The sequence below is a fragment of the Cryptomeria japonica genome, chromosome 3, assembly GCF_030272615.1.
Source record: "Cryptomeria japonica chromosome 3, Sugi_1.0, whole genome shotgun sequence".
Taxonomy (NCBI): Eukaryota; Viridiplantae; Streptophyta; class Pinopsida; order Cupressales; family Cupressaceae; genus Cryptomeria; species Cryptomeria japonica.
Window position 1 is genome coordinate 418,742,018 of NC_081407.1, and position 9,948 is coordinate 418,751,965.

Below are 9,948 nucleotides of genomic sequence, written 5' to 3' on the forward strand. Positions count from 1 at the left end.
AGTTGTTTTACAAGTTGATATGAAATGATAGGATTTGGAACTTGATGTAGATGAGCAAATTGTTTCATGTTGTTGATGTGAGTTTGATTTTGATATCTTTGTTTTGATGTGGAAACTGATATTGGACTTGTTTTGCTAGTTGACAGGAGCGATTGGGCGTGGTTCAGTCGTGGGAGCAATTTCCAAGGCCTTGGACTCTGATACCTCGGTTGACACAGGCCGACCTGGATATCATTGAGAGATGTGGGTTGACGTCCTTGTTGGATATGCCTCGGTTCATTGTGAACTGGGGGCTACTTACAGTGCTTGCAGAGAGGTGGCACAACGACACAAACACCTTTCACTTTGTGACAGGTGAGATGACAGTCACACCAGAGGATTGTTATAAGATTCTGCGCATACCAGTAGTAGGTGCACTACTACCATATGAGCAGTCAGAGGAGGGTGGCACAGAGGCACTTCGCCGCATTTTTCATGATGAGATAGTCTGCGGATATGAGATCCCATGGCAAGAGTTCTTAGACCTAGATTATGCACCGCTTCCATCAGTACTAGCAGGGTTTATCGGTGGATTCCTTTGTCCTGATCGCAGGTCAAAGGGATTCTCTATGGGATGGGGGCTGGTATTAGAGGAGATGGTTACCCAGGGTCGCAGGTTCACGTGGGGATTGACTATGCTAGCCCATCTATACAGGGATTTGCATGAGGTGGTATACCTAGGCTATGGTAGTTTATCAGCTGGCGTGATGCTGTTACAGGTATGGTGCTGGAAGCACATTCTGGCCGCGAGGCCATTAGCAGACAGAGATAGGCTCATTGGATGTGCCTATGCTTATGGATACAGGGGTCTAGTTGTCCAGCAGAAGCTGGGCAAACTAGAGCATTAGATGAGAGTGTTGGATGACATTGATACGGTCACATGGCGACTGTATACAGGGTGTGAGGTGTGGGCGGAGGACGGGCTAGAGATGCCCTATGCATTTATGACGAGATACCTAATTGGGAGGACCCCATTTGTTATTGAAAGGTTTGTGGTGACCAGTGTTTTGAGACAGTTTGGTCGACAATAAGGTATACCTCAGGGGGCTTTCTTATATGCACGGCGGAGGCAGGACGTATCAGATTGGGGCCCGACCATTGATAGCGCAGTGGTGGTGGAGGAGTTTGTCGGTTTGGTAGGCCAGATATGGGATTATGCCCCAGAGATATTGGATGCAAGCTTGACTAATGAGTTTGCGAGATTATTTGCTGCGCGGGCAGTGGCCAGGATATCGGATCCAGAGGAGATGCGATCGACATTCAATGATGATGATGAGGAGGGAGAGGGAGATGATGAGGATGATGGAGATGGTGGAGGAGGAAGATGAGGGAGAGGAGTGAGAGGGAGGAGGGGAGATAGAGGGAGGAGAGGAGATAGAGGTGTGGAGAGAGCAGTCAGACAGGCGGTGATAGACAGGGGGAGAGGTGAATTGGCTATTGGAGCCGGTGGAGAGGGGAGGGTGGGGAGGTTCTAGCTGTAGTGGGGGGTACTGATGAGGTGATACGACCAGCATAGAGGAGGAGGAGGGATGTGCTCCCACCTCCAGCACCGAGGACAGGCAGAGTTAGAGGGGATGTCCCCGTGCAGGTACCGCTACGGGTTCGGATCCCCACTCATGTTGAGGATGCATAGATTCAGACCCTGCAGGTGACTGTATAGCAGCTGCAGGCACAATTTTTGACATATCAGTGGCAGATTGTGTAGTTGACCACTGAGTAGGACACAGAGATAGAGTGGAGGGGGCAAGCAGAGGAGCTTGCAGCCAGCGTGCAAAGAGCAGTGGCAGGTGGTCCAATGAGAGACACCCTGAGAGAGCTATCATTAAGAGCTTAGGAGGCAGAGTACTACCGGTGGCATTATGAGGCTGCGGTACCTAGGGATCGCTGAGTATAGAGCTTCACACAGTCGAGATCCAGTCGATCTCGAGATACTAGGTCGCAGTCTGAGAGCCGAGGTGTGATAGGGCCATTGAGACAGGACCCCCCTGGAGATCCAAGGGTGGGGACATCTAGAGCCAGACCATCTCCATCAAGGGATAGCCATACTTGAGAGATGTAGTCTCTGTTGTATTTTTGATCATTGTATTCTTTGTACTGGACACAGAGATGGTAGATTTTGTACATTTTGATCATTTTTGGAGATATATATATATATATATATATATATATATATATACGACATCATTATCTTTGATCATGTGGTGTGTTTATATGGATGGATGTGTTTATGTGTTCTTTTCATTATTTGATGATGATGCAATGCATAAATATATGATATAATGTATGATGCAAGATGTATGCTTTTTAATATGTTTGTGAGATGTATCTTGAAAATGAGATGTATGATTTGATATGCTATGAAATGTATCTTTGAGATGTATGATAATGATATGTAACTAAGTAAAAAATGAAATGCAACTAATTAGAAAATGATATGCAACTATGTTAAAATGATATGCAACTAATTGTAAAATGATATGCAACTATAGAACTAATTGTAAAATGATATACAACTATATTTTTGGAGCATCCTCATTCTGCATTTGTCATCCCAATACAACCATATGTTGTTTGCTTTCTTTGTAGGTATCATCATTGAGCATTGATTTGTTGAGGATATGTTGAAAATTTATACAAGCATAATGGTATAATTAAACCATGATGACCTGAGAAAAATTTACATGATGTTTTGATTTTGCAAGATAGCACAAGCGTTAAGGTATAATTGAACCAGGATGACCTGAGTGCGGATTGCGTAAACAGACAAGATTAAATCATTTGTATGTGTGAAGTCGAATCATGCCTTCAATGATATTCGATGTTTCATGTCTCGAGGCAAGTATTCATATAGTACAAGTGATCGCCTCCCAGACAGAAGACTAAGAAAATATTGGAAGTTCTCCATGATCTCTAGCTTTGAAGCATTTTAGTGAGAAAAGGAAGAGAATCCAATAATTTTTAAAAAGTTCAAAATGCAAAAATAGTCAAGATTTGTATGCGATAATGCAACATTCAATACTTCAGAAAATCATCCATCCTTGGTATTTCTGTGATTTTTTTGTTTTGTTTTGCGATGAAGCCTAGTTTTGGTTGTTGGATGCCATGCTTCTGTGTTTTGCAAATAGTTTTGATGTCTTGAATGCTCGTAAATTTTGACAATTTTAATGCCCCCAGCTGAGTGTGCCTCTTGATGTGAATATGTACAGTGATTTCCAAGCCATGGTGAAATGTGGTAAGAGGATATATATGGATAAACTAGGATAGTGACTACGCTAAGTATGTCCTGAATGGATATGTGCTAAGTGTCGGGCGATGGCCGATAGTGTTTTTAAGGATAAAATGGTATGGATATAGATAGAGGAGCCGTTCTTTCACAAGAGTGCCTGTTTACCAGGTTTTCACCATTTGTTTTTATTGTACTTTGTTTTTTTGCTTTTTCTAGATTTTTTTTTTTTTTTTTTTGATTTTTTTCCTTGTTTTGGCTTTTTCTGTGTACTAGGCTACTTAAGTGTAGTACTTCTTCAGATGGATGTTGTTAGTTGGTTCGTCGAGCACATCTCCTTCTGAAGTTATTAGCTGATAGGCACCTGATCCGTAGACTAATATGATGACATAGGGACCCAACCAGTTAGGTTCAAATTTCCCTTTCTTTTCTTGATCTTGCTGATTTCTTGGATTTTCTTTGAGGACTAGGTCACCTACTTTGAAGTGGTGAGGGATAACCTTGTGATTGTAGCTCCTGCACATGCGTTGTTGATATGATTTGAGATAAGTGTAAGCATGCTGACGTCTTTCATCTAATAGTTCAAGTTCTTGCAGTCAGTTAACTCGATACTCTTCATCTGGGATTAAACCTTTTAAAGAGACTCTGAGAGATGAGATTTCTCCTTCCAGGGGTAAAATGGCTTCTGATCCATATACCAATGAGTATGGTGTTGCTCTTGTAGGTGTGCGGATGCTAGTTCTGTATGCCCAAAGTGCTGGATTGAGTTGGACGTGCCAATCTTTGCTGGCATCATTCACTGTTTTCTTTAGGATTTTCAGTATTGTCTTGTTAGATGCTTCTGCTTGACCATTTCCCTGTGGGTAGTATGGTGTAGAGAACCGATGTTGGATTTTGAATTTTTCACATAGTTCTTGTACATCTTGATTTTTAAAAGGTCATCCATTATCTGTGATGATGGAACTTGGAATACCATATCTGTAGATCAGATAATTTAGGATAAAAGAGGCAATTTGCTTCCCAATCACTGTGGTCATGGGAACTACTTCTATCCATTTGGTAAAGTATTATGTTGCTATTATAATAAACTTGTGTCCATTTGAAGATGAAGGATGAATTTTGCCAACTAAGTCTAGTCCCCACTGACAAAAGGGCTAGGATGTTGTAAATGGCTGCAGTTCCTGTGCTGGTGCATGTATCAGATTACCATGGATCTGACATTTAGGACATTTCTTGGTGAAGTGATATGAGTCTTTCTCCATTGTAGGATAGTAGTATCCCATTCTTAGAAGTTTTTTAGCAAGAGTAGTACCACTTGAATGTGTGCCACAAATACCTTCATGAAGCTCGTGTAAAGTAGAATCAGAATCATTACGATCAAGGCAACAAAGAAGAGTACCATCTAGACCTCGATGATACAAGGTATCAGCGGTAAGGGTATAACGGGCAGCTTGTCGAATAAAGTTACGTTTTTGGTTACAGGATTGGTCAACGGGTAAGATATCATTCTTGAGGTAGTCGTATATTGGTCCATATAATGGAGAATCTGAACCAATCAAGGCATAGATAACATGGGATTCAGAGTGGTCATAGGCTGGGGAGAACAGTTGCTCTACCAGGAACTTGTAATGACTCTGTTGCTCTGGAATTTGTAGTAATGAAGCGATTGTAGCCATTGCATCGACTGTTTTGTTGTTCAACCTTGGTATTTGCTCGAAGGTGATGTGCACAAAATACTATTTGAAGTCATCTACCATTCGCTTGTAGGGTAGTACCTTGTCATCTTTTGTCTGATAGTCATTGTTGATTTGATGAATGATTAGTTGTGAGTCTCCATAGACCTTTAACTCTGTGATTTTCCATTCTATGGCCATTTTGATGCCTATAACCAATGCCTCATATTCAGCCACATTATTTGTGCATGGGAACATAAGCCTATATGATCTTGGTATAGTGTGTCCTTCAGGAGTGATGAATAGAATGTCAAAACCTGAACCATGTTGTGTGTAGGATCTGTCAAAGCATAGGGTCCATTGTTTGGTAGAAAGAGAAAGAACATCCCTATCTGGAAATTCAATCTCCATGGTTTGTTTTCCTGGTAGCAGTGCTTCAGCCAGCTGATTTGCAATTGCTTGTCCTTTGATGGCTCATATTTCTGTGTATTGAATGTCGAATTCACTGAGAATCATGACCCATTTAGCCAATCGACCTGTAAGAGCTGCCTTGCTGAGTAGATATTTGAGAGGATCAATTTTTGCGAATAGCTTAATGGTGTGTGCTAGCATATAATGTTAGAACTTTTGAGATGTGAAGACCATTGTTAGGCAAGCCTTTTCAATGAATGTATAGTTGAGTTCATAGCCATTCAATGTCCTACTGATATAATATATGGCCCATTCCTTTCCTTGTTGATCTTCTTGTGCCAATAGTGCCCCCAGCGATATATCTGTTGTTGAGATATATAGGATAAGTGGCTTTCCTGCGACTGGTGGTATTAGAACTAGTGGATTCATTAGGTACTGTTTGATTTGGTAAAAAGATTCTGCACACTTGGTCTCCCATCTGAATGGTACATTTTTGTGTAGTAAATGGTTAAATGGTAGACTTTTATTTGCTAGCTGAGCGATGAACCGCCTGATTGATTGAAGTCATCCTTGTAGAGATCTAAGTTGACTGATATTCTTTGGTGGTGGCATGTCCATAATGGCTTGTACCTTTGCTGGATCTACTTCAATACCTTTAGCTGAGACTATATAGCCTAGTAACTTGCCTGATGTAACCCCAAAGACACACTTCTTAGGGTTGAGCCTGACTTGGAATTTCTCCAATCGATTAAAGATCTTTGTTAGGATGCTGAGATGTTCTGCTCTGGTGAAGGATTTAGCTAGTAAATCATCCACATAGTCTTCCATGAAGGTATGCATCATGTCATGAAAGATTATTGTCATTGCTCTTTGATAAGTGGCTCCTGCATTTTTTAAGCCAAAAGGCATAATATTCCAACAGTACGTTCCTCAAGGACAGGTGAACGTGGTTTTATCTTGATCTTCTGGGGCTATTTTGATTTGATTATAGCCTGAGAAACCGTCCATTAGTGAGAGCATTGCATGGCCTGCTATGAGATCTACAATTATGTCGATACTGGGCAGAGGAAAGTTGTCTTTTGGATAGGCTTTGTTGACATCTCTGAAGTTAGTACATATTCTGATACTTCCATCTGGTTTTGATACTGGAACGATGTTGGAAATCCATTCTGCATAGTCAATGGGTCGGATGAATCCGACATCTAATAGTTTCTTTAGTTCAGTTTTGACCATGAGTGCTACTTGTGGATTCATCTTTCGTAGCTTTTGCTTGACTGGTTTAACTCCTGAAGAGATGGACAAGTGATGCATGATTAAGTGTGGATCCACTCCGGGCATATCAGCATATGACCAAGCAAAGTTAATTTGTTGTTCTTTAAAGAAAATGATGAATGCTGATCTTTCTTCCTTTGTCAGAGATTCTGCAAGGTGTATGTTTCTGACTGCTTCTGTGGTACCAATGTTGATTGATTGAGTGGGCTCAATCAATATGGGTGATTACTCATGAAATTGCTTAGGAAGAGTGTCAATTCTCTCATCATTAGGTGCCTTAAAAAGGTTTTCACCCTCAGATGCATCCTTTATTTTTACTTTTTTGTGATCTAGAGCTTCCATTGACTGGTTTTTAGCATTAGATCTTTCATTTGGTTTATTTTTGCGACTGAGAGACTTGGCACTCCCTGATTGGCAGACATTGTTACTTTGTTCACTGGTAGAGCCTGTTTCCGGATTTATGGTACATAGGTAATGGATAATAGATTCATCATTTGGGAAAATTGGTATATCATGGATTTCAGGTTCATCCCAGTCGATGAGGTTAGGAAAGACAAGCGGTAAGGAATCGTTAGGTGGATCAAGTTCTGCTACTTTAAGTGTTAGGACAAAGTTTTCATCGTGATTGTTCTTGGTTTTAAAGAAGTCCAGGATTTCATCGAGGTCTTCAATGGTATTATCTTCCATATAGACTTGTTCATAGTGTTTCTGTTCACTTTCCTTGGCATCATAGATATTCTGCGGTCCAAATTCAAGAGGTCTATCTTCTGCTTTAGGTTCTTCTTGAGAAAGGGATATGGAATCAGTATCATTAGGGATATCTATAGTAGCATTGGAGCAGGTACCCCATTCATATTCATTTGAATCAGTCTCAAAGGCCTCATCCTAGATTCTATCAGTGCTGTAAACTGGTATGTTGTATGGTGAAAATAAATCTTTGATGATGGATACCATTTTGATAGTTTTTGTTGATTCTGTGTCAGATCCGTCTTCTACTTTCTGTATTTGTTCATAGACTGTGCCTCCTTGGGGAGAAATAAAGGTATCCGGAGATGATTTTATTGGTTCTTGAAATAGTGGATTCTGAACATGAGCTACTACTATAGATATGGCCTTCTTGTGGCTTAGAAGTTTTTCCTAATATAACTTCTGGTCTTGACGTTCCCGTGCCTTGCAGATTGTTTCTGCTGATTCAAAGAGTGCTTCCTACTAGGATTCTTCTTTGTACTTCTTCTTTACTTTCCATTGAGGTTTTGTAGTTATGTTGGGCAGCCTTTTTAATAGGAAAGTGAGCTCACAACCCAATCCTGCTTTGTTTCTACTGGGTTGTGAAGGAAGATCTATGGGTTCAGTGACTCCTCTACATTTCCCAATAGGTCCTTTACCATCATATCCCATTTGCTGCATGATCAAGTATCCTTTTCCATATAGGTGTGTTGGTAGAACAATGTTTAGAGTAGCTACTCTGTTACCTTCTTCCTCATCTTTGTATAACCAGCTAAGAACATCCTTGTCTTCTAATTCATGTGCTAGAGTGCCCAATTGGATGAAGGTACCATAAAATTTGGTGATGGGCTAAGTGACCAGATGTGTTGATGTAGTAGGCAATCCATGAGATCTAGGTGATGTTGGTAGTTTGGCTAAACATAAGGGCTCCAAAGAGTATTCTCCTATGCCTTGGTCTTTGATTTGCATTTTCTATTTGAAATTTCCAAATAAGGAGTTGGGCTTTGTTGTTTGGAGATCTGATGTTGAAGATCGCTGCTTTTCTCTATTATGAGGAACCAAACTATCTTGGGCTGCCCCCATTACGTTGCAATGTTGAAATGGATTGTGATCAATAGATATGGAGATTTCTTATCTGTCATAAGAAAATTTGACACACTGGTGATACGTAGAAGGTACTGCTTGCATTTCATGTATCCAGGGTCGCCCTAACAAAATATTGTAGGTGAGATCTATGTCTAAGACCTGACACATAGTATCTTTTTGCACTGGTCCTACTTGAATGGGTAACATCACAGTTCCTTTAGAGGACCTTTCCTCATCATCATATGCCTTTATGGTAATCTTCTTACAAGGATCAATAGACTCTTCTGAAAAGCCTAATGCACGGGTAAGCTTTAAAGTATATATATTAAGTCCGACTCCTCCATCTATTAAGACTCTTTTTACTCGGTGTTTGCAAACAATGACTTCGATATGGAGAGGAGTGTTATGTGGATGGCTTAAGGAAGCATTGTCATGCTCTGAGAAGGTGAGGTTATGAGGTCTAGTAATATGGGCGACCATGGCTTGAAATCTATCTGTATCCAGATTTTTAGGTACATTGGTTTCCAATAGTGCTTGTTCCAATATGTCTTTGTGCTTTGGTGATAGTTTCAGCAATTCTAGTATAGATATCTGAGTTGGAGTTTTGCGTAGTTGGCTAACCAAGTCATATTGGATTTTTGGTGTAGTAGTTGCAGGTGACGTATGTCCTTTTAAGACATATTTCTGAGTTCGGGTTGTTACATTGATAGATTCATGATTATGCTGATATCGGATGGTGATGACATTTACTTGATGATCTTCAGCTGATATGTGATTTATGGTGTTGTTGTAGATATGGTTGATACGAGCTCCGCATGTATCGTTCGAGGTTGAAGCTCCTTCTTTGTTATAATTTGGAAGAGGATTTTTAAAGGCTCCATGATCACCATTTGTTTTGAGACCATCTACTGTTAAGTCACCTTGATCAATCATATCTTGCACCATGTGTTTCAATCTCATGCAATCGTTCATCCGATGACCCTTGTTACGATGGTAATCACAATAGTGTGAATCATTCCACCAAGGTGGTTTGATTTGGGGTTCATAGTTGCTGATTGGAGGCAAAGAAAGAATCTTGTTTGCCAAAAGTTCTCTGAATGCTGATTCTAGTGATTGTCCCAGTGGTGTGAAAACACGCTTTTGGAAATTGTTTGTGTTGTCGCGGGAATTGTTGTTAGGTCTTGGATTCATGTTTTTGCTTTGAGTATCATTGGTGTTGTTTGTGTTGAGTTGTCCTTGATCATTGTTTGGTACATATGTGTTAGCATTTGGATTAACATTTTTAGGATTTTTCGTAGCCTGAGAATTTCCGGATAATGGGAGCACTGGTTGCTTAGATTTCGGATCATGCGTTTCATGGTTGCCTTTGTTTTTGTTTCAAGTCTAGAATCGAGACTTGTCCAAGTTGTTGTTGTTCTGGTTATTGTAGTTTGATGAGTTTGTTCCTTCCTTGTAGAATTTGAGTGTTCCCTTTTTGACACATGCTTCCTCTACTTGAATGCCATTTTCAATCAATTT